This window comes from Schistocerca serialis, chromosome 6 (genome assembly GCF_023864345.2).
Source record: "Schistocerca serialis cubense isolate TAMUIC-IGC-003099 chromosome 6, iqSchSeri2.2, whole genome shotgun sequence".
In the NCBI taxonomy this organism is placed as follows: Eukaryota; Metazoa; Arthropoda; class Insecta; order Orthoptera; family Acrididae; genus Schistocerca; species Schistocerca serialis.
The window spans coordinates 147,748,486-147,773,584 of record NC_064643.1 but is presented as its reverse complement, the minus strand read 5'-3'; positions in this window follow the sequence as shown (position 1 = coordinate 147,773,584).

Here is a 25,099-nt window from a genome sequence, read left to right as displayed (position 1 = left end):
GTCCCTAGATGGTGGTATAAGGGGCGTGCGCTAATACTGGCCACACTTTCCCACCCGAGTTTTACGATAATTAAGGCAGTCCGTCGAACTTTCTTAGTGAGCCACCGCATAGGAATAATTCTTGCTACCTGTTATGTGCAGACATTATTGTAGTTTTATGTCGCTTGCAGACCCGTAGTATTATCGTCGGATTTTGAAAGTGCACTACTACTGTCTATGTTTTACGTAATGCACTGGGATGGAAACAGAAAATATTGTAACAACTACAGAGGTATCTCTTTAATCAGCGTTGTGGGTAAAATCTTCTCAGGTATTTTTGAAAGAAAAGAGCCAGTATTAGTTGAGGACCAATTGGATGAAAATCAGTGTGGGTTTAGGCCTCTTAGAGGTGTTGTCAGGACCAGATCTTTACCTTACGGCAAATAATGGAGAAGTGTTATGAGTGGAACAGGGAATTGTATCTATGCTTTATAGATCTAGAAAAGGCATATGACCGGGTTCCTAGGAGGAAGTTATTGTCTTTTCTACGAGATTATGGAATAGGAGGCAAACTTTTGCAAGCAATTAAAGGTCTTTACATGGATAGTCAGGCAGCAGTTAGAGTTGACGGTAAATTGAGTTCAAGGTTCAGAGTGGTTTCAGGAGTAAGACAAGGTTGCAACCTGTCTCCACTGTTGTTCATATTATTTATGGATCATATGTTGAAAACAATAGACTGGCTGGGTGAGATTAAGATATGTGAACACAAATTAAGTAGTCTTGCATATGCGGATGGTTTAGTTGTGATGGCAGATTCGATTGAAAGTTTGCAATGTAATATTTCAGAGCTAGATCAAAAATGTAAGGACTATGGTATGAAGATTAGCATCTCCAAAACGAAAGTAATGTCAGTGGGAAAGAAATATAAACAGATTGAGTGCCAAATAGGAGGAACAAAGTTATAACAGGTGGATGGTTTCAAGTACTTAGGATGCATATTCTCACAGGATGGCAGCATAGTGAAAGAACAGGAAGCGAGGTGTAGCAAAGCTAATGCAGTGAGCGCTCAGCTACGATCTACTCTCTTCTGCAAGAAGGAAGTCAGTACCAAGACTAAGTTATCTGTGCACCGTTCAATCTTTCGACCAACTTTGTTGTATGGGAGCGAAAGCTGGGTGGATTCAGGTTACCTTATCAACAAGGTTGAGGTTACGGATATGAAAGCAGCTAGGATGATTTCAGGTACTAGTAGATGGGAACAATGGTAGGAGGGTGTCCACAATGCGGAATTCAAAGAAAAACTGGGAATGAACTCTGTAGATGTAGCAGTCAGGGCGAACAGGCTTAGATGGTGTGGTCATGTTACACGCATGGGAGAAGCAAGGGTACCTAAGAGACTCATGGGTTCAGCAGTAGAGGGTAGGAGGAGTCGGAGCAGACCAAGGAGAAGGTACCTGGATTCGGTTAAGAATTATTTTGAAGTAATAGGTTTAACATCAGAAGAGGCACCAATGCTAGCACTGAATAGGGGATCGTGGAGGAATTTTATAAGGGCGCTATGCTCCAGACTGAACGCTGAAAGGCATATCAGTCTTAAATGTTGATGATGATGATGATGATTACCGACTGGACTTCACCTGGAAAATATGCATTAAGGGGAATTCCAGAACAACAATTTGCTACATCTAGCCATAACATGATGAAAATACAGTTCTCGTAGATCACCAGTAAGATTCTGAATTAACAAATACCTCGCTAGCCTTCAGCTAGAGAAAATTGTTTCTTTTCCATTCGTTCAGTGGAACTTCATGCCTCAAATGTTATGTAAAGGTCGGCCTACAAGAAAGGCAAGGTTCGAATGTAACAGGCATTCACAATATTTTCCTGCTGCGCAATCATGAAAAGTATGCCGCCATAAATCATGTCCAAAAGGACGGCTTGAAATGTTATATAACAGAACTGCCACCAAACATGAGTGTGATAATGTGATCAGTGATTGTATTAAAGAATACAACAGAAATTAATATATTCAGTGGTTAGAATCTTCAGGAAACGCTGTTAGTAAGTATTATTGTAGGTCGCTGTGGCGTGTTGTACTACCGCCAGATTAGATTAATCGTTAAACGTAAGCGTGTGGAAATGGCAACGCAAATCGTGACTGGCTCTTCGTGACTAATCTGTTTCGCCCATGTAGTGGCGCGCCGGCGGTGATGAATGGCGTGTGAAACGTCAGGAAGGTGCAAATTACCTTGAAGAAAGCATTTAAAATCCCTTAGGCACTGCGTATCACAGCGGTTTATGTATGATCCGCTTGAAATGTTAAACATAAATTATAAAAACATTCATAATACTTCTAGAAACGTGGGCAGTTTGTCATTGGTACCCACTGGCCCCTCATTAACCTACAGCAATATGCGACAGACCTTAGCCATAGCGCGGGAGAAACTCAGCGTTAAGAAGAATAATGGCCTCCCTTTACGTGATTTTTTTTTTAATGTCACATGTACTCAAGGCAACTAGATTTTCCACAGGATATAAGAAGACGTCAGCTCGTGGTACTTATCAACATAATGTCTGCAAGGTGTCCCACAGATTAAGATCACTGTTCAAGGAATGGTCATTTGAAGCAAAACCGTTGATGTACCTAAAAAGGTGAATCATAAATATTTCGTGTACAGTTTTACACAACGAGCAACAAAAATGTTCTTCCCCTGTTTCTACACTGCCGGAAAAAATTGCCTCATCCTCAAGGACAAGTTCATTTTATTGACTGGCGACCCCATACAGTGCTGTGTGCACAACGACCATATAATAAATAAAATTAGAAGGAAGGTCAGCATTGGCTGCACTTTTTATGATTTATTAACAGCAAATTCTTCAGTACTGGAAGTTAAACATTTCACATAGCGATCAGTGAATAAGAAACAAAAGATCACAAATACACCTGAGTATAAACCAACTGTTGGCAAGAACATACCTTTAGCGTACAAATTAAAACTCTTAGGCACTGGTGTCTAGTTATTAGCAATAACAGAAGCTATGAAACGATTACAATAACTGAAACCGCTGTTTACATTCACCTATGACTTCGGTGTGGCAGGAGCTTGGAACGCACTCTATGCAACATGTGTCACGAGAAGACTGAACATTACTTTATTTGGCAAGAGATTACCACAAATACCAAATGTGCACTTGCAAATTATTAATTGAATATCCCAAATATAAAATTGTACATTAAAAACTCATAGCAAAAAGGAAGGGGGAAATGCACATCTTGCCAACATACACTGGCGTGTTATTTTCAAAACAACTTAAAAAAGAAACATGCAAGAACAAAAATCACCAGGTAAATTATAAGGTGTCAGATTACAGGACTAGTAAAAAAGAAAACTATAGAATAATATGAAATCCAATTCTACAGAATTTATAATAACACGGTAACCGCCATCTGGCGTTGGAAGTCAGAGGTGCAAAGTTCTTAATTTACGTAAAATATTACGTTGAAACCAAGAAGTCAAATACATAAATAGTGGTGATTGTACAATATATGCCACGATTTAACAGATCAAAAGGTCATAAACACAATATTCTTTATAAAAAAATTTGTAGGGTGCAGACTAACAATTTTTTATCGTATTTAACGTCATGTGTCACAAACATCTCATTCGTCCCGTTTGGACATGTTAACACATTATAACTGTTTCTGAGGCTTGATTACAAAAAATCATCATAATTATGAAAAGCAGAATGATATAAAAACACATTGGGGATGCAGAGATCGTTTAGCGCACTCATCAGTAATAGTACGAAATACGTTAGCCTAGTAGAAACCTCCACTACCGCATCTATTGTTTATAGAAAAAAAATTTCCTCATATGATAGAAACAGAACTTGGGTATAATGTAACAGTGTTCTCTTTAAAGTATACAAGCTTTGTCCCAAAAAATACATCGCAATCTGGTTATACACCTTGGCACAAGCAATGGGTCAGAACCCATCATACACACATTTACAGTTGATAAAACAGAAATGAAACTGTCAAGCAAACGGTTTATGATTACTCATATGAAGGAGATAATTTTATTACATGTCTTATAGCAGCAGTGGGACCCCTTATAACATAAAATTTGATTTTGAAAAGACCCATATATCCAAAGTAGGCCATAAAAATTAATCTAAAATGCAACGTGTGGATAAGTAGTAATATACATCGTACAGCCAGAAGAAACGTCTTAACACAGGAAAGGTAACAGTACAAATTATTCCCAAAATATACATCGTACTGTAGACAAATTAGAACCAGATTATACACATTTTCCGCAATTACTTAATAAAGCAATTAAAATGTAGTGTCAAGCCAGAAACATGAAATAATCACACGAAAGTGATGAGGATTTAAATGTGTTGGTATTGGGAAAACAGGTAAATTTTCATAACCAAACGCTTAATGTGTAGTGTGCATGAATTTTGTTAAAGGCCTGTTATGACTGTCAGTTATGCAACCTTACCACCAGTTGACAGATCTAATTACAAAATCGGTGCTAAAAGTACCAGTCAATTAACAGTCTTTATAAAGAACCTCAAAAAATTTCTGTACATTAAAATTTGTTGGCTAGTGAAATGTGTGGGTAATGCGGTTCAGCCATTTGATTCACACGTATTACCTAGCAGGTGAGAACAATATTAACATAATAAAAATATTGTAATGCAGTTATGAGATACGTACACACGGGTTGTGTCAGAACCCTTATTACAACACATTAATGAAAACTCATTCAAATGGCAAAGGAATTGCTAAGTTACATGAAAAATAATTACATATAAGTGAAAATAGTTCCTATTCACTTCGTGTCAGCGCCTAAGAGATGTCGACTACAGTGAAAACTATGTTTCAATAGGCTTCCTCAACTTCCAAAATTGGACGAACAAAAGGGAGAATACTTTTTAAAAAACTAATAAACTTTATTAGTACAAACCAGAACATATGTGTCTAGGCACTGAAATAGCTAAAATAGAAGCTAACGAAGTGTTCTCGTAACGACTACGACTGAAGTGTTGTATATAAGGGATTTACGATTGTGATGACTGGCCATTAGTTGACAGCATTCCCAAAAGTGCATGCATCTCGAAATAGTTTGTTTGTTAAGTAACGCGATATCACGAGATTTTTGATGGCAAAAAATCTCCATCTCTTCCATAAGGTCCAGAAAGTGTCCCTTTTCGCCCGTATGCAACAACTTAGATTGAGATGTCAAATCTGGGGTTGTGTGTCCAGTAGCTATCAGATGGGCCGCGAAATTCGATTTTTCCGCAGCTCTTAAGTGCTACGTGTTCACGGAATCTCGTTTCTAATTTTCTTCCGATTTGCCCTATGTAACCTACATGGCACACGGCACGCGTAAGCATGTGAACACCTGAATCTTGCAAGTAATTGCGTTTATGAATGTTATTCATTAAAATCCCGCCTAGTCTGTTTGCAGTTGAGAAACCTACTTTAATATTCTTCTTCTTGAACACTCCAGTTATTTTATTGCTAATAGGACCATAAAATGGTAAAGTGATGAATTTTTGGTTTTTTGTTTCGTTTATCACATTCTGACCTAAACTGTCTTTACTATATTTTTGGAGAGCATCTCGTAAATGTTCATGACATATTTTAACGGGTAATTATTGATTTTGCAATGTATTTGATTACATTTAACTTTCTCGTGCGTTTCTCTTATTGATGATGAGGTGACAGGTAGTCGATCATTGTGGGAGTGTATGATAACAAATTCAGACTTTATTAAACGCACATGTCACAGTAAAGCGTGCCGAAACAGTGCCATCAATACACAGTGCACTCCCCCCACTCCCAATGCCACCCATCCACTCTCATCACCCACCCCGAACCCCTCTGGTGGTATTCTCGGATGCAAACACTCATAAAGGTGCCGAACGGCATCCTGCAGTAGTGTCCAGAGCATCTTTCCGCTTTTGTTTCAATTCGGCACTCTATGGAAGCGCATGAGTTCCCACTGCAACATGAACACGTGGTCAGTTGGCGACACATATAGTGAACCAGAAGGCCAGATCAGTTGTACACCACAAAACTCACGTCGCGCTACAGCAGCCGTATGTGAACATGCACTGTACTGCTGGAAAAGCATATCACCTTCCTGTTAAAGAAGTGACAATAGTACTGGATAACAGCCTGTGCAATGTAGTGGGTACTGATTATTTTACCCTGCAGAAGCCTGGGCTGGGACGTGTGTGTCGTAGGCGAATGCACTTTGGACTAGACCACTCACCAGGACTACCTCATGCAAGCGTACGTCCATCACGCTACCAGACAGCAGAGCGCCATTCCACTCTCGAATCGATTCTTTCACGAAACCAGAGTATCCATGCTTCGAGGTGTCGTGGTGTCAAAGGTATCCTGGTCAGAGGCACACTTGATCGTCATTCTGCTGCAAGCATACGGTTTCGAATGGTGCCTGGTGACACAGCAGGTCCAAGACGCGTCCAGATTTCGTCCCTAAATGACGGTCAGTCGGCCACCACCGCTCTCACAATGCGTCGATATTGACGTGCATCTGTACTACGTGGACGTCCAGAACCTGAGTAGGACTGATCCAGAGGCCACTGTTGAAAGCAACGATGCACACCGATAGACTGTGCCCAATGAGTTCAGCCACCCAGTTTGCCGGAGGACCACAACGCGACCTCATTCAGATGGATGAAGCTGTTCGGTAGGAGTCGGGGGGGGGGGGGGGGGGGGGGTATGGTTGTACCCTAGAATGAATGTTACAATCACTGTTCCCCTCTAAACTCAGCACAGTTACCGCCAGCACGGTCAAAACAAATCGCACACAAACAAGTCTCCTCAGCACCATTTTAATGCTGATGACAGTAACAAATGAGTTATTTACATTATAAAGCCAAAGTAAGCACATGTTATGCCCTGGAGCCACTGAAGACAGTCCTTGACATGTTGGATATTTTCATTTCTTGCAGTGTATGTCAATAACTGATAATGGACTGAATTTTATGAAATCGAGAAATGCAAAGGGGACTTTATGTATTGTTCCTTTGACCGTACATCAGACAGGAGGAAAGAGCAGTAGGAATGCTCACCTCTCTGCGCTGTAAACAACATTATTCATTGATTCATTGTTTACAGCTCGAACTTCACTTGGCACGAACTGTACGTCCTATCACTGTCGGACCTGTTCGGTGTACGAGTACAAGTTCCTATAAGCTCATCAGACCAAACGTTAATCACCCCATGAAAAAAGCACACTGGTTGCTTGGAGCGTTGTTGATGGTATCGAATGTAACAGACGGCCATCTGACAGCCACCGCTGACGTATGTAATGGGAGTAGAGTGATGTGCCCATGACCACACCATGAATGAAATTGCCTGATTGGTTGGTGCATCAACGCGGACTGGCCAAACCGTGTACAATGAGCGTTGTATCACTCGCAGCAGTTTCATGCGGCGCTGGAGTAGAGCAGTAGTAATGAAAAGATCCTAAAGCCTTCCTCTCACAGGACGTGAAATCGTTCGTGAACGAGGAGTTGGTGACGTAACGGTATGGAATCACACGTTCCTCTGCAATAGTAATCGTGAAATGAATAATCTGGGACGACAATTTTTTCCTCGTGGAGAGCAACGTGGCCTATGAGATGCGACACCGTGTAAGCAGAATTTAGGAGGCGCCATGTTGTATGCAGTTAAATTTCGTACTTGATATTTTTTATTATGGAGCATGTGACATGAATATAAGCTGCTTCAAAGCATCGGCAGATTGAGTGATCTCTCGAAAAAGAGTCGTTTAAGTACGTTTCGATATAACAAAGTGATAGGTAGTTAGAGACTTCCTGTATTTGGCGTTCTTAGTGTTATAACTTGGGTGCTATGAAAGTATATCATTTCATTACTTCGTCTCAGCTACGATATATCAAAAGCTCTAGTACAATTTGTCACAGCAAAATTCCAGATAATAACATGTATAGGTACCGTCTTTACACAGTGCATATCGCTTACGGAGAGGTGGCTGCCATGTCGGGGTTGTGATGAATTTTAAAGTAAAAGGTAGCGAGTTCGTGTCTAGCTACTTCCAAATTTTTACACCTTTTTTTTAAAAAATACGAGTTTTCTTATTAACTCAATAAAAGTATTATCTGCAGTAGTCGATATTATTTATTATAAATAATGTATCTGCTGCAATTCTTGTTGCATAGACCAACAACTCGAAGGTTTTCCCAGTAGAGACAAGTTATGCACACTGGAAGTTTTTGCTACTTTGTAACTTTGTGTATAATATTATTTCTATTCCTTGGTTTTATGGAATGTCTCATTTTTGTTTCTTTTTCAATGATGGTGATCCGTTTGGAAATAATATCCGCTTCCATTTAAATGAAATTACAAAACGATATTGAAATATACAGTATGTGATGAAACACGTCACGTCAGAGTGATGGTAGTCATTGAAGCACCGAGAAAATTGACATTATGCATGCGGAAACTAGGCTCTATGATTTAACTATGTGCAACTGAAAACCGAAAATGGGATGAAGATTCAATTTAATTAACTTTTTTTGTGGTAGGTTGAGGTACAGCCTCGCTGGTGGATGGCAGTCTCAGAGGTCTTGGTGTAGGCCTAAAGCTAAAATTTTTCTACCTTACAATGACATCATTGGAGTGCACGTTGAATGTGTGCGACTTGAAGTCCCATACCACTCTCCGACAGTCGAAGTTAAAGACTGCGGGCAAGAGGGAATACAGCAACGTAGTGAAACTGGTGGTCGTACCCAGGACATCACATATTGAGTGGCCCTGTCAAGACTGACACATTATTAGTGGCCGTTACAGGGCTATCGTTAGCGGTGGTCCGAATCTGATTCCTCGAGGGAGATAAGAGGAACAGGATGGCAATGCCAGCGCCGAGGAGTCGTGGTGCGAATGTGGTGTAAGCCAACGACTGTGTCGCGCAGGGTATCCACTTTGTCATAGAGACTCATTGCCCTCTCGAATAGACGTCTTTAGAGTGTCCATGTTTGTCTCCTCGTGCAGGGTTACAGCTCTCGTGAGTGGAGGGACATGCAACCCCCACCCAAGCACCCAATTCTGCAGGCGCTGGAGGGTCTGCATGCGGGAGGCACTAATTGTAGCTCACGTGGAGGAGCCATAGGTGAGGGAAGGGTGGACAAACGTCCGGTACAGTTGGAACTTGGTGTCTTCGTTCAGTTCCCTGTTGTTGAATATCGGGTACAATGCTTTCATCAGCTTCTGTCCTTTTTGGGTGACGTACTCTGTATGTCGATGGAAGAGCAGTTTTTTATCTGATCGGACACGTAGATATTTGGTATCCTATAACCATGGGACGTAGACTGCTGCAGTAGTCACGATGTGGTGGAGGATTGTCGCCGTTTGGTGAAGTAGACAGGCTTAGTATTGGCATCATTGAGGGAAATCTTATTTGAGCGACACCAGGTGACTGTTGCATCCACATGGCTCTGGAGATTTGCAGTGAGCTGGTCCGTAGATATTTGGTATCCTGGAACCATGGGACGTAGACCGCTGCAGTAGTCACGTTGTGGTGGAGGATTGGCGCCGTTTGGTGAAGTAGACAGCCATAGTAGTGGCACCATTGAGGGAAATCTTATTTGAGCGACATCAGGTGACTGTTGCATCCACATGGCTCTGGAGATTTGCAGTGAGCTGGTCCGTGTTAAGGCCGGTCATATATACTGCCGTATGGCAGTGTGGCATGTTGAGTTAACGAACTTCTACAAGTATACGTCTCATACCGTTGTACAGCATTATATAGTGTTGCCCTACTAGAAATTTGCTGTTCAAGCCAGAGACGAACACAAAATCTTCTTAGTTTCTTTCACCGCTCTTCGACAATTGCTAACAGATTTAAAGCGGCTAATTTAAGTGCGTTCATTTTCGTAAATAAACTGTGTGATTCGCGCTGCAGATGCAGTCGGGAACTGCCGCTGAGTAGCGCTGAGGTCGAAAATCACGACGAGGAGTACGATCCGTGAGGTGTAGCAGGTCGTTTGAGTGTGGAACAACCACGACGGACACCACGTCCGACGTGCTTTGCGATAGGAAACACGTTCCATGTGAGGACGGTTTACCCGTCAAAGCCTAGCGAAGAGTATCTCGCCTTGTCGATGACAAACGGTTTTAAACGCGGCTGAATTTGCAGCTGTAAGTGAACGCAGATCCATCTCAACCAGTTTCCGACCGAACAATGCGAAGGGAACTGCGTACAATAGACATTTGAAATCTGGTACCTCGACGTAGCTCACAGCGGTACACAAAGCTGCACGCCTTCAGTGGGCCAAACAACACAGAAAGTGGTCAGCTACTGATTGGACGTCTGTGGTGTTACTACAATGAAATTTTCACTCTACAGCGGAGTGTGCGCTGATATGAAACTTCCTGGCAGATTAAAACTGTGTGCCGGACCGAGACTCGAACTTGGGACCTTTGCCTTTCGCGGGCAAGTGCTCTCTCTACCAACTGAGCTACCCAAGCACGACTCACGCCCCGTGCTCACAGCTTTAATTCCACCAGTACCTCGTCGCCTACCTTCTGTGAAGTTTGGAAGGTAGGAGACGAGGTACTGGCGGAATTAAAGCTGTGAGGACGGGGCGTGAGTCGTGCTTGGGTAGCCCAGTTGGTAGAGCACTTGCCCGCGAAAGGCAAAGGTCCCGAGTTCGAGTCTCGGTCCGGCACACAGTTTTAATATGGCAGGAAGTTTCGCCTGTGGTGTTGTCTGAAGAGTTGTGATGTCGCCTCCTCATCGATTGCACTGACGGCCCAATCTGGAGGGTGTAGTTCAGGCAGGAGGTGGTTCTGTGATGTTTTGATGTTGTCGGGGTGTTTTTCGTGCTATGACTTGAGCACACTCTTTCACGTGACCGTTGACATGAAGCAGTACGTTTATTTCAGCATCCTCGGTAATCAAATGGTGCGCTTTCGTCCTGTCTTTCAAGATGACTGCTACCGTCCTCGCAGGACTGCTGGCACTCGTTACTGCAAGGCAGGCCAAGAGTTCAGCTCGTGGACCGCGCCCTGGCGGGAGTGTCATAGCGCTCAGCTTCATTTCACGTTTCCCCCACCGCAAGAACATGATTTATGAGCGCTTGGATGGGAGGGGGAAGGGGGGAACTGTGAACGTGTCGCGTTTATACGGCAACGCAGTCAAACTGCGTAGGATCTGGTTTTACAAGGGTCGTGCGGAAAGTAATGCCTCCTTTTTTTGTTCATGAAAACTACAGGAGATACATAAATCACAACAGCACAGCTAAATAGAGCAATATTTTAGCTACAGAATGTAATTTTTTCACTTACCACCACCATTCGCTATGCACTTTTGCCAACAGTGAATCAGAGCCTGCATGCCACGCTTGTAAAAATCGGGACCATCTGAGGCTAACCACTTCCCTGCGGCTTTGACAACAGCATCCGATTACTGAAAATGCTTGCCACGTAGTCCATCTTTCAGGGGCCCAAAGAGGTAGAAGCCTGAAGACGCTAAATCGGGACTGTACGGTGGATATGGTAAGACAGTAAAGCCGAATTTTGCAATGAGTTCGTAGTCGCAAAACTGGTGTGGGGCCTGACGTTATCATGTTGCAGGTCGATCATCTTACCCTGGACTTTCGGGCTGTCAGCTTAGTCAATGTCGTCTTGTAGCGTACTGAACTGACAGTTTCTCTAGGCTCCAGGACATCCAGACGAACCACACCCTGGCTATCCCAGAAGACTGTGCACAGCACTTTGTCTGCAGACGGCTGTGTCCTGAATTTATTCTCTGACGGAGAATTCGCATGTTACCATTCAATGGACTGTCTTTTGAATTCCGCCTCGTAGTGGTGACAACACGTTACATCTCCGGTGACGATGGTATTGATAAAATTGTCACCGTCAGCTTCATATTCGTCCAGCAGGTCCCGACAAAATCCGTTCGATGAGTTTTTTGTTCTTCTGTAAGCATCCGCGTGTCCCATCTCGCACAGACGTTGCGATAACGAAGATGTTCCAACATCGTTTCCAAGACATTACAGCCGACATTCAGCTTTACGCACAATTCTCTGATCGTTATCCGCCGATCAGCATGGATGAGTTGATCAAGACGCTCTTCATTGCCGGAGATGACAGCTTTGCAGAGTCGACCGGACCGTGGTTTGTCCTGCACACGCCTTTCACCACCTGTAAAATGCCCTAACCATCACTTCACATTGCTCACGTCTATTGTATCGTCTCCATACACATTTAGCAAGCGTCAATAAATTTCAATCGGCGCAACTTCTTCAGCAGTGAGGAATTCAATCACACGTCGCTGTTTTATAACCGCGTCCACTTGAGACTCCATTCTGGAACACTCCGCTGCTGGTGCTAACTATTGCAGGACAACTAAACCACTTGTAAGTGAAAGAGGAAGGTTCAAGCATTAACACTATATCAACGACATCTGGCGTGGACTTTCAGACTCACCACAAGAAGTAGGAGGCATTTCTTTCGGAATGACCCTCATGCATTTCATATTTCTCAACAACATGTATCTCAAACAAAATAAATTTTGAATAGTATTTAATTCTTTTTGGTAGGCTGAAGACAAGACATTATTTTTGTCTAGTACAAGCTGTAGGCGTAAGAACAGAAACAGACAATTTCACGGGTTTTTGCACTCAAGTTGTATATAATCGTGAGTGACTCGTATTTAGTTTCATAACCGAGAAAGGGTCTCTCAGCAAATATGTCGCTCAAAATATTGCAGTCCAATCAGTTAGATCTGCACATTCATAGGGCCGCTTTCAAATGAAACGGTCTGTAAAACTGATGTAACATAGACAGTGCCCTCAAAGTATTTAGGAAACTACCCTTTGAATTCTTTCAAGGCCACAATGAATTCCTAAAACCTCCCGTTTCCTTTAACTGTATTGAGCTAAGACAGTCGGACTGTGTCAGAATGTGTCCCTTTTACAACGTGATTTTCTTTATAAATGCATCCTCATCAAGCAAGGAAGAGGATGTTTCTCACTTTACATTGCCTTAATGTGGGCAACGTGCAGTCGAGTCCACTTAAAATACGAGGTCTGCACTTCATTACTGATATTCTAAGTTTTGTTCTTGTACTCGGTCTTCCTTCATAAATTCAGCAACAAAAATCATTGTAGGCATACCCTGTGACTTAACCAAGGTACTTTGCTATAATACAGTATATAAAGTCTCCGCACTCTTTGTTCAGTTCAGTTGGGACTGACAGGGGAAAAACGCACGCGACTTCAGAAATATTACCGTTCGTAACACCAATTTCTTTAGCGTGCTGCGTGCCTGCAAATATAGTACGAAGTGTTTCTTGATGTACTGAAACCCAATGCCGTCTGTCGATCGATGTAATTTTTTGCTCTTTCACAGTCAACTAAACCTTTAAATTTTTTTCTGCAGGAAGCCTGTCTTTGTTAGGGGGTTAAGCACCCTCTACAGTTCCGCTTGAATCTCCTTCACTGTGTTAATTCTTCCGCCCTCTCAACCTGCTTGTCTTCTTGAGGAGAAGAAAAAGTCACACAGCTATGAAATTTAAAACTTACCTGGCTTATAGATTGTTCCGTGAAATTTCAGACGAACTGCCGGATATCAGTAACTTGCTGCCAAGTCTTCTGGCCATTTCCGGGTAAGTACTGGAGAAAGTCCAGTGAACTCCCCTGTCTAAAACCCCGACGCTGGAAGCATGGTGTACTCGATTGCGCAGCGACTACTGGGTACACCATTCATACACCGAGGATGTTTTAAACAGAAAATTTCAGTGTACTTTCGCCAGTACACATCCGAAAATGGTCAGAAGACTCTGCGCCGAAATGTCTTGGCAGAAAGTTACTGACATGGGCAGTTCGCCCGTAATCTCATGGGACAAGTCACACGGAGCTAACTGTTATGAGTACAGTGGGTGGGGCAGTGCAGTAACTTTTTTTTTTTGTCAGAGCTTCCTGAATAATGTAGGCCGTATATGCTCGTGCGTTTTCTTGATGAAGCAGTCAACCGTTCGCTGGACACTTCTGTTAGGCGTCTTCTCTGTATGTCCTCCATCAAACGTCTTAGAGCATCACGGTATAACTTTGTATTAATCTCTGACAAGGAGGGACGAACTCTCTGTGTACAATCCTGACAATATAAAGTAAGAACATATGAACAATGATTTAATAATACTCTCGACCTGAGGAGGTTTCTTTGGCTGAGATAGAGGAAGACTCTTTCATTGCGGCTATTGCTGCACAGTTTCAGGTTGCCAGCTGTAAACCGAACATTCGACACCGATGATAACTTCTGAAAGATAGTATGGATCATACGAGTACTGAAGTGCTTGCTGAAGTTTCCTGCAGATTTCCACAGTATTTTACTTCTGACCAGGTCGAAGTACTCGTACCACAAATTGCGGCGCAACCCTGCTCACGTTTAATTTTTACGACAGCAGTACGTTCACCTGCACCATAACTTATTCCCATGTCGTTGCAGACGTCTTGGACGGTGTATCTATGATCTTGCAGAATCTTATCATTGAGAATTTTCTGGTTTGCTGCCAGTTGCCGGCTGACCTGCAAAGTCGTCACCATCAGTAAACGTTCGTCCATTTTTCAAACGTGTGAGCCTGAACAGAAAGCATTGCCGTCCAAAACTTGCTACGAAGTACGGTGCAGAAGCTTTCCCATATCTGTATATGGGCAAGGTGCTATTTTAGGTCAGCCCTCACAAAACCGCAAACTCACGCAAAACAACAGAGATATGAGACTAACAACTGCCCAGACCACTCATCTTGCAATAATGCGCCGCACAAAGATGGATGTGAGAGGAGATACCCAGCGCTATGTCAGTGTACAGCCAACGGGCTTGCCGCAGTGGTAATACCGATTCCCGTCAGATCACCGAAATTAAGCGCTGTCGGGCTGGGCTAGCACTTGGATGGGTGACCATCCGGTCTGCCGATCGCTGTTGGCAAGCGGGGTGCACTCAGCCCTTGTGAAGCAAAACTGAGGAGCTACTTGATTGAGGAGTAGCGGGTCCGGTCTCGGAAACTGACATACGGCCGGGAGAGCGATGTGCTGACCACATGCCCCTCCATATCCGCATCCTGTGACGCCTACGAGCTGAGGATGACACGGCGGCCGCTCGCTACCCTTCGGCCTTCATGGCCTGTTCGGGAGGTGTTTAGTTAGTTTGATTTCATTGTACACGTAACCATTTGCGCACAAAGTTCAAATTTCAGAATTTTTGGACATGTTCGCAGTTACTGTATTATCTTTCTCGGCTCCTTAATGTGTGCTGTGGCTGTGATTGGCTGGTTGGATTGTTGGAGGTTAGGGGACTGAACCATGAAGTCATCAGTCCTTCGGTCAAGTCATAGTTCATCTGGAGTTAGTGAGGGCATCCAGAAATTTCACCGTGTTATGAAAGTATGTAGGAGTGGTAAAATCGGGGCGTTGAAAGTAATAATGGTACCAGAGCTGAGAAATAATTTAGAGATAAGTAAAAGTATACGGGCCAGCCCGGTACGTAAACCACATTACTCGATGGGTCTCCCAGGGCTCGTCTGAAGCGAGACTCCCCTCCTACATCTGAGCCTCCATCAGCTGATTAACAGGCGAGACAATTGCAGAGTAAAAAATGCCGAAGTGCTGAAATAATAAAATAGGTTGAGAGAAATAATCGGGTCAGTGGGTGGAGTGTGCGACGGGACAGGTCGGTCTCTCATTATCCTCTAAACAATCAGTCCATCTACCTGGAAAGGCTTCAGGTTGTCTGCCCCTTCACTCTGCGATGGTAGACACTGGTTTAGCCGACAAAAGCTGCGTTGATAAGTATTCAAGTAAATACCTACCACAGAAAGGCCACATAACTCCAGTCCATGGGCAGTAGTTGAAAGTTACAAGTGTTCGGGATTCTTGTATGACTCGTTTGAAAAAATGTCTAAAATTTCCTTTTAGTTAGTTTATTGTCTCTAAAACAAGGAAAATGGCTAACAAGCCCGCATTTCGTATCCCGTTATTAATTATGGAATGTTACTGACTGTCTCAGTAACAAGTTCACACACAAAAGCAGCCAGATGATATTTAGTTCGACCCGATATTTTAAACGTCCCAAACAGTCACTGACGCACGACTATTGCGAGTTAGCACAGTAAATCATTCAGTAGTGTTCTTGTACAGAAATGTAGCCGTAATGTCTCGTAATGTGCACGAAATACGTCACGTGGAGTTAATGTACGACTTGAAATGTTCACTCTCCTTAATAAACGACTCACACTGCTCAAACTTTCACAAAATACTCAACCAGAGTAGAGTCGTTTTTCATCAAGTACACGAAAACCGATCGAACGCGTGGATTTCTTCATTTTGGTACAAATTTATGAGCGCGATTTAACATACGTGTGAACCAGAAGACGGCTCCCGAGTGACTATATCGTCTCCTAGATCTGAGGCACAAAGCCCTAATCAGACAAGCGGGAAATGCTGAATTCCTATTAGTCAGTATGTTAAGCAGCCAATCAGATCATCTCGAGCACTTCTGCACTCACGGTATTTCTAATGTCAGCCAATCAGACGTAATTTAGTCTAGAAATCTCGTAATGCCGAAACTAAATAAAATTTAATGAAACAACATACGATTGCTTTCCACAAAATAAATTACTAATAAAGGTAATACTCCACGCCACTCGCGGCTGCCTTTTACAAAATAAGGCTCGCTCGGACATACGTCACAAATTCCCCTATTGCATAACAACTTTCTCACGTGTACATTTATATAGTTTTAACGCCATGTCACATTCTAGCTTTGCGTATGTCCTCCATTCACTCTCTGCCTCTCCAAAATACTCAGACAGCCAAAACACGATGAAATAATACTTTTCCAAAGTACTTTTATATACGTCAGGAATCTGTGTTAATGAAACTAAAGAAAATTTCAGAGAATTAGATTATATGAACCTATGCTCTTGATTATAGTTGCAATTGATCCCCTAGATAAATACATTACAGTCCATAAATTAGTTTCACAATGCCAGCACGGTTGTTATGTGTTTTAGATAAAAATTTATATCTCCAAAAGTATCGAAGTTATTGATTTGAAATTTTAGCACTATGTTTCTGTTACCCATAGAATTTGGTACACTAAAAATGAAAAAGATCGATTATTATTTAATTGTACATCTTCAGATTCATACAGTGTAACAACGTTTTGCAGGCAGCGAAGATAGTACGCCGGCCGATGTGACCGAGCGGCTCTAGGCGCTTCAGTCCGGAACCACGCTGCTGCTATGGTCAGAGGTTCGAATCCTGTCTTGGAAGTGGATGTGTGTGATGTCCTTAGCTTAGTTAGGTTTAAGTAGTTCTAGGTCTAGAGGACTGATGACCTCAGATGTTAAGTCCCATAGTGCTCAGAGCCATTTGAACCATTTTTGAAGCTAGAATACCGCTCGCCAGGCGCAGTAGCCAGCGTCAGCTGCTCCAGCGTGAGAACCAACATCTGCTCTCCTCCAGGCTCCATGGCAAGCTACGGTTTCAATGCAAGATGACAACGCGTAATAATTTTTTATTTCAAGTTTCTGCTACCAGTCACTTTTTTATTTTTTATTTATGCTTAGTCTAACATAATGCAACGCGTTTCGAACATGTTCTGTTCATCTTCAGGCGTTTATATAGTACATAGAGAATTTCTTTATGTATGTATGTATGTATAAACACCTGGAGATGAACAGAACATGTTCGAAACGCGTTGCATTATGTTAGATTAGGCATAAAATAAAAAATAAAAAGTGACTGGTAGCAGAAACTTGAAATAAATAATTATCCCACACAGTCGCGTTTCACAACATAGCCATTATGGCTGAAAATAATCGTAAAAATTTGTTACGTTACAAGTGGTGTCAGGCGAGTGTCTCCCAGGACTCTGCTTGAGCCGGTGCCCGTCCATGCTGAAGCCGTGAACCCTTGATCCGCTAACCGCTAAGTAATAAAGGGTGCATCATCACCCACTGTTCATCGGAGAGCTTTTTCTAAAACGGAAAATCGGATGCGGCAAAAAAAGGGGCTAACCGCATCTAAAAAGCCATTAAAACAGAGTGAAAGAGGGATGTCTGAGGCAGGTGGCAAAGGAGGTAGGGCAGAGGATCCGTCAGCGTATGCCGGGGGGGGGGGGGGGGGGGGGCGGCGGCGTTACAACCACACCACTCCCACCCCAAAACAGTTCGAAACATTACATAACAGCATAAAAACCACTTTCACGGAAAAGACGGAGAACCAGTTCAAATGTCCGTGAGTAGTCCGTCAATATCAGAGCAAAGAATCCGAAAGGGCATGCTTAGCATGGAAATCCAGAAAGAGGCGGGATTCGACCAGGAAGTGAGCTACTGTCTATAAAGGTCCGCAACAGTAGTGTGGGGGTGGTTCGTTACGTGAATTAATACAATCGGTTACTCGACGGATAACAAGATCAAATGTCCGTGAGTAGTCCGTCAATATCAGAGCAAAGAATCCGAAAGGCAATGCTTAGCATGGAAAGGCAGAAAGAGGCGGCACTCGACAAGGATGTGAGCTACTGTCTATAATGCTCTGCAACAGTAGTGTGGGGGTGGTTCGTTACGTAAATTAATGCAATTGGTTACTCTCGTATGACTGATGCGGAGACGATATGCGGCGGTGGATTCCTTCCAGGAGTAACGGAAGAAGGAGAGCTATGCTGCAATAGTCTTCTAGATAGTGTCCAGTTTATTACAGGGGGAGTAGCCCACTAGAATTTGTTCCGAGTGAGAAGAAGTTTCACCTTTACGCGCAAATTCGTATCTGCGATTGTCAAAGAGAATGTTGGGCGAGTAACTGCCACTCTAGCCAAACGGTCAGCCAGATCGTTCCCTGGGATACCCACATGACGTCGACGCTACAGAAAGACCGTCAAGAGGCAGTATGACTAAGGTCAGACAAGACTAAGAATGACGGGACTAACATCGATCAATAGCCAGGAGACCTTTTTCGTGCTGCTTTATTTTAATGACTGTGCGTCTTGAACAAGCCACTTAGCCGCTATGTTCAGTTGAGCTGTCTGAGGGGACTACTACAGCCTTCTCCAACGACCACCAGCGCAAATACCGTTGCCCAAGTCCCACCACAGGGAGGAGGGCCTCATCTTCTTCCTTTATTTTTTCCAGCATTCTTTTAAGCCAGTTAGTGAAACATAAAACTAGGAAACTGAAGTATATATTTGTTTCAATATACAACAATTAAAAAAAGACTAGAAGATAGTAAGATGACAGATAAGTTGACAGAGCCACTGTTGTGACTGTGGGTGAATAGCTCGGAATTGTTGCTTCGAGCCGTTGACCGCCAATCACAATTATTAGGATTATGTTAATAACAGAAGAAGCACTGTGCAATGGCTGTGTGGTTGATACTGCAGCATTATACTGGATTAGTCTGTTATTAGTAGCCTAATTATCTGCTTTCATTGTTATTAGAAATGTATCTACATGCTTACAGTGCATTTTTGCGACAATACGCATGCAGTTTATTGTGTTTCAATTTATATACAGGTTTAGAGCACACTATTGTCGCAATTCGCCTGTATTAACTTAGATTATGGTATGGTTATGTCAATCGTCCAAAGCTGTTTTACTGTAGGTCAGTCATCGCTTTGTTCTTCTCTTCCTGCATCTCCCCTATGGAATCCGTCATCATGTTGGATACAGGCTTGTCGTCCGTGGCCTCGTGTTCGTATGTGGTTTTCATACGCAGCTTTGGAAATGTCTGGTGTGTGCTAAGTTCGGTTCATTCCTCTTCGTTTCTAATTAATGCGTACATACGTTGTTCTGTGTAGCTGAAGTCTTGCCGTAATGTGTCTCTAATGTTTCTGTATTCTCGACAGGAAAAACACTATGTATTCTGGGGATCTTTCTTCCACACGTAGAGAGATTGGTGTCTTCTTATGGCCGTTTTGCACGATGAAAACTTGTAATCGACTGACTACGAATTGCGTGAATGGCGGTCGTCTATCGTGTGAACGGGCTCACTATTACGATTGTGTTAGTAGCGACGCGTGATAATACTAGAGATAAAGAAACAGGGCTACTTCTAATCACGCTACTAGTGGCCTCACTGCGCTTGTGCGAGATACTAGCTTTGGTCACATCTTTGCTAAGTGCTGGGTCTGCGATATTCCTTTCTGGTGCACTTATCGTATGTTGAGTTTTGTTTCTGTTTATAGTCGTTTCGTTATCACAAGGACATTTCCGAGCAATTGAGTATAGTACACATTTCGTAAATATTTTCACTTTAAATCTGTGTAAATATCATAAATAATTTATTTTAAATACTTAGGTGAAGCCCTGAGCCTTCGGGGTGAGAGAAAATAGCACAAAACATTCGCCTCCGAAAACTAAAAAGAGCCTATGGAAAAACCTACAAGACGTAGAACAAAAAATGCTTGTCCAAAAACACTAAAATTAGGCACTATAATACAGTATTAAAACCTAAAGTCCTGTATGCCAGTGAAACACAGTCCACCTATACATATATATATATATATATATATATATATATATATATATATATATGAACGTAAAATCATGAGAAAGATACTATGTCCAAATAAAACAGAAGAGGACTATAGACTACAATCTCGTCGAACAACTGATGAATCGTCAAACCTAGCAGCAGACGTCAGAAAAAGGTAATAAAATTTTATGGGCACATCTCTAGACTTCCCTAAACAAGACTTACGCACAAAGTTTTTAAATACATAGAAGAACTTAAAACTATACCCTGGATACAAGAGGTCAAAAACAACCTACAAAAAGCTTAGATAAATTATTCAGATATTTTTCACAGAAAGGTATTTAAGCAGGAAGTTGACAGATTGGAAGTCAGAGAACCAAGCTCCGCATAAAGCAGGAACAAAATGGACAGAATTTCAAGGAAGAGAGTTAAGGAGAAAAAATAAGAGCAGTGTGGAAAAAAAGGAAAAACAATCAAGAATGTTTGTGTGATCCAACAGGGTATAATCGCACACAATAATAATAACAATTGTAAATAGGCTGTTTAGGTTTTTATGTTGCTAGCGCGACGTAGCGCTCTGTATGAAAATCGCCGACTGCGCTGTGTGCAGTCTGTGGCTGGTTGGACTCATTGTTGGAATATTCGCTTGGGTAGCGTTGGGCAGTTGGATGTAAACAGCGCGCAGCGTTGGGCAGTTGGAGGTGAGCCGCCAGCAGTGGTGGATGTCGGGAGAGAGATGCCAGAGTTTTGAGAGGTTACTATGAGCGGACGATCTTGACGTATGTCCGTCAGAAAAAGGAGATTTCTAGGATTGGATTGTTTGGGGGGAAGAGACCAAACAGCTAGGTCATCGGGTTAGGAAAGGATGAGGAAGGAAGTCGGCCATGCCCTTTCAAAGGAACCATCCTGGCATTTGCCAGGAGTGATTTAGGGAAATCACGGAAAACCTAAATCAGGATGGTCGGACGCGGGATTGAACCGTCGTCCTCCCGAATGCGAGTCCAGTGTCTAACCACTGCGCCACCTCGCTCCGTAGATTTCTAAGATGGATGTCATGAACTGATATATATATTATGACTTTTGAACACTGTCAAGGTAAATACAATGTTTGCTCTCTATCAAAATCTTTCATTTGGAAACTATATGCCTGTCAGTAGTTAGCGCCTTCAGCAGTTAGAATCTTTTATTTAGCTGACAGTATTCGCGCTCGCTGTATTGCAATAGTTCGAGTAACGAAGATTTTTGTGAGATAAGTGATTCATGAAGGGTATAGGTTATTGTTAGTCAGGGCTATTCTTTTGTAGAGATAATTGAAAGTCAGATTGCGTTGCGCTAAAATATTGTGTCAGTTTAGAAATGACCAGAATAAGTAAAGAGAAAACAGTCTCAGTACGTTTAGTTTTGCCCAGCTCTTTGAAAATCAAATAACGTAAGAGTTTTTCCAGCACTGTCATTCTTAGTTTTCAAAGGGGAAATTTCATAATTCACGATAATTCAATATGAAAGCACGATTTTGGCGCTGTTATGGTAGTAGCGGTAGCCTGTGTTTACGTTTATCATTTAAACACGCTGGGACAAGATCTTGTATGAGTTTATAGTTCGAGCCTAGTACGCTTGGAGCTCTTCGGTGGATAATAATCTCACCTGAACTGTTTCGTTCATTGCGTAAAAAGGGCTTTAGACTTTGGCGTAGGATAAGGTCCATGTCAAGTAATTAAATGAACTATACCTCAGTCGTGATCGACGTGTTCCATTCTTAGCCGCTCCTTCATGTTAGGGCAACTGCTCGTTGAGACACTACAAATTAAAATGCAGTCGAGGGAGTTGTGATTAAGATAACGTAGGGCTCTCTCAATGGCCGCAGCCGGCCGCTGTGGCAGAGAGGTTCTAGGCCCTTCTGTCCGGAACCGCGCTGCTGCTGCGTTCGCAGGTTCGAATCCTGCCTCGGGCATGGATGTGTGTGATGTCCTTAAGGTAGTTAGGTTCAGGTAGTTCTAAGTCTAGGGGTTGACTGGAATACTCTCTTTCAAATTCTGAAGGTGGCAGGGGGAAAATACAGGGAACGAAAGGCTATTTACAATTTGTACAGAAAACAGATAACAGTTATAAGAGTCTAGGGACATGAAAGGGAAGCAGTGGTTGGGAAGGGAGTGAGACCAGGTTGTAGCCTATCTCCGATATTCAATCTGTATATTGAGCAAGCAGTAAAGGAAACAAAAGAAAAATTCGGAGTAGTAATTAAAATCCATGGACAAGAAATAAAAACTTTGATGTTCGCCGATGACATTGTAATTCTGTCAGAGACAGGAAAGGATCTCGAAGAGAAGCTGAACGGAATGGACAGTGTATTAAAAGGAGGATAAAAGATGAACATCAACAAAAGCAAAACAAGGATAATGGAATGTAGTCCAATTAAGTCGGGTAATGCTTAGGGAATTAGATTAGGAAATGAGACAAAGTAGTAAAGGAGTTTTCCTATTTGGGGAGCAAAATAACTGATGATGGTCGAACTAGAGAGGATATAAAATGTAGAATGGGAATGGCAAGGAAAGCGTTTCTGAAGAAGAGAAATTTGTTAACATCGAACATAGATTTAAGTGTCAGGAAGTCGTTTCTGAAAGTATTGGTATGGAGTGTAGCCATGTATGGAAGTGAAACGTGGACGATAAATAGTTTGGACAGGAAGAGAATAAAAGCTTTTGAAATGTGGTGCTACAGAAGAGTGCTGAAGACTAGATGTGTAGATCACGTAACTAATGAGGAAGTATTGAATAGAATTGGGGAGAAGAGGAGTTTGTGGCACAACTTGACTAGAAGAAGGGATCGGTTGGTAGGACATGTTCTGAGGCATCAAGGGATCACCAATTTAGTATAGGAGGGCAGCGTGGAGGGTAAAAACCGTAGAGGGAGACTAAGAGATGAATACACTAAGCAGATTCAGAAGGATGTAGCTTGCAGTAGATACTGGGAGATGAAGAAGTTGGCACAGGATAGAGGAGCATGGAAAGCTGCATCAAACCAGTCTCAGGACTGAAGACCACAACAACAACAACAACAAGTCCAGGGGACTGATAACCTCAGATGTTAAGTTCAAGAGTCCTTAGAGCCATTTGAGCCATTACTCAGTGGCCGCAAATGTTGTTCCTGACCGTCGACAGGTGTTGTGACTGTGTCTCAGGGCGAGGAAGCGGGGGAGGAGGAACCTAATTGAAACGAACGAGCAAAAAGCAGCGGTGGTGGTGAGGTCAGAGGCGTCGGCAGATAGCACGCACGCCGGCACGGGTTGGCCAGCGACGCGACGCCCGTGCGCCTCGTCTCGCCTCACCGCGTATCCCTGCCCGACCTGCCGTCTGTGTAATTATTGTGGAAGCGTGCCCACGCACGCCTACCTTAATGGCGTCCATAATTAGAGGCTGCTAGCGCGAGATCGCGGACGTGGAGCGCAGTGCGCGCGCGCTCGCCTGCCTCTGCCGACGACGGATCACACGGCGTGCGTGCCACACGTCCGCCCCCCTCCGCAGTCCGCGCTCTCGCCGGCCATTTCCGATCGCAATCGTTCTCCGAACTGTGACGCGCAGTCTCGCTCGCAACGTCACAGCTTTTATTAGAGGCGAGGCGAACGTGGATCTCAGTGGCGTCAGGGTGAACAAGTGGGGAGGACTGCCTCACACGTAACACCTTCGACATAAGAGGGGGTTAGTCTCAAAGTTTTAATTGTCGCCACGAAAAAGCCTAGTTGCAATGGTGAAAGTTGGTGATGCTGTTAGTTCTTCCCTGCATACTCACCCTACAATGCGACACATATTCCCCAATGTTGGATGACTCGGAGGAGACTGTGGCTGTAAAAAGGCGTTAAATGGGCTGTACCACAATTTTGACACCGTACCACACAAGCGGCTGGTGGTGAAATTGCGTGCTTATGGAATGTCGTCTCAGCTATGTGACGGGATTCGTGATTTCCTGCCAAAGAGGCCACAGTTTGTAGTAATTGACGGAAAGTCTTTGAGTAAAATAGAAGTAATTTCTGGCGATCTCGAGGGTAATGTTATAGATCCTCTGCTGTTCCTTGTCTATATAAACGAATTAGCAGACAGTTTGAGCAGCCGTCTTAGTTGTTTGCTGATGATGCTGTCGTTTATCGTCTAGTAACGTCATCGGAAGACATAAACCAATCGCAAAACGATTTAGATGACACAACGGAGTGCACTCAGCCTCGTGATGCCAATTGAGGAGCTACTCGACCGAATACTAGCGGCTTCGGTCAAGAATACCATCACAATGACCGGAGAGCGGTGTGCTGACCCCACGCCCCTCCTATCCGCGTCCTCCTCTGAGGATGACACGGCGGTCGGATAGTCCCGGTAGGCCACTCGTGGCCTTAAGACCGAGTGTCTATATGGTGCGAAAGTTGGCATTTCCCAAGTAATGAAAAGTGTGAAAAGTGGCAGTTGACACTAAATAACGAAAAGTGTGTGGTCATCCACATGAGTGCCTAAAGGAATGGGTTCAACTTCGGTTACACGATAAATCAGTCAAACCTAAAGACCGTAAATACCTAGGAATTACAATTACGAACAAC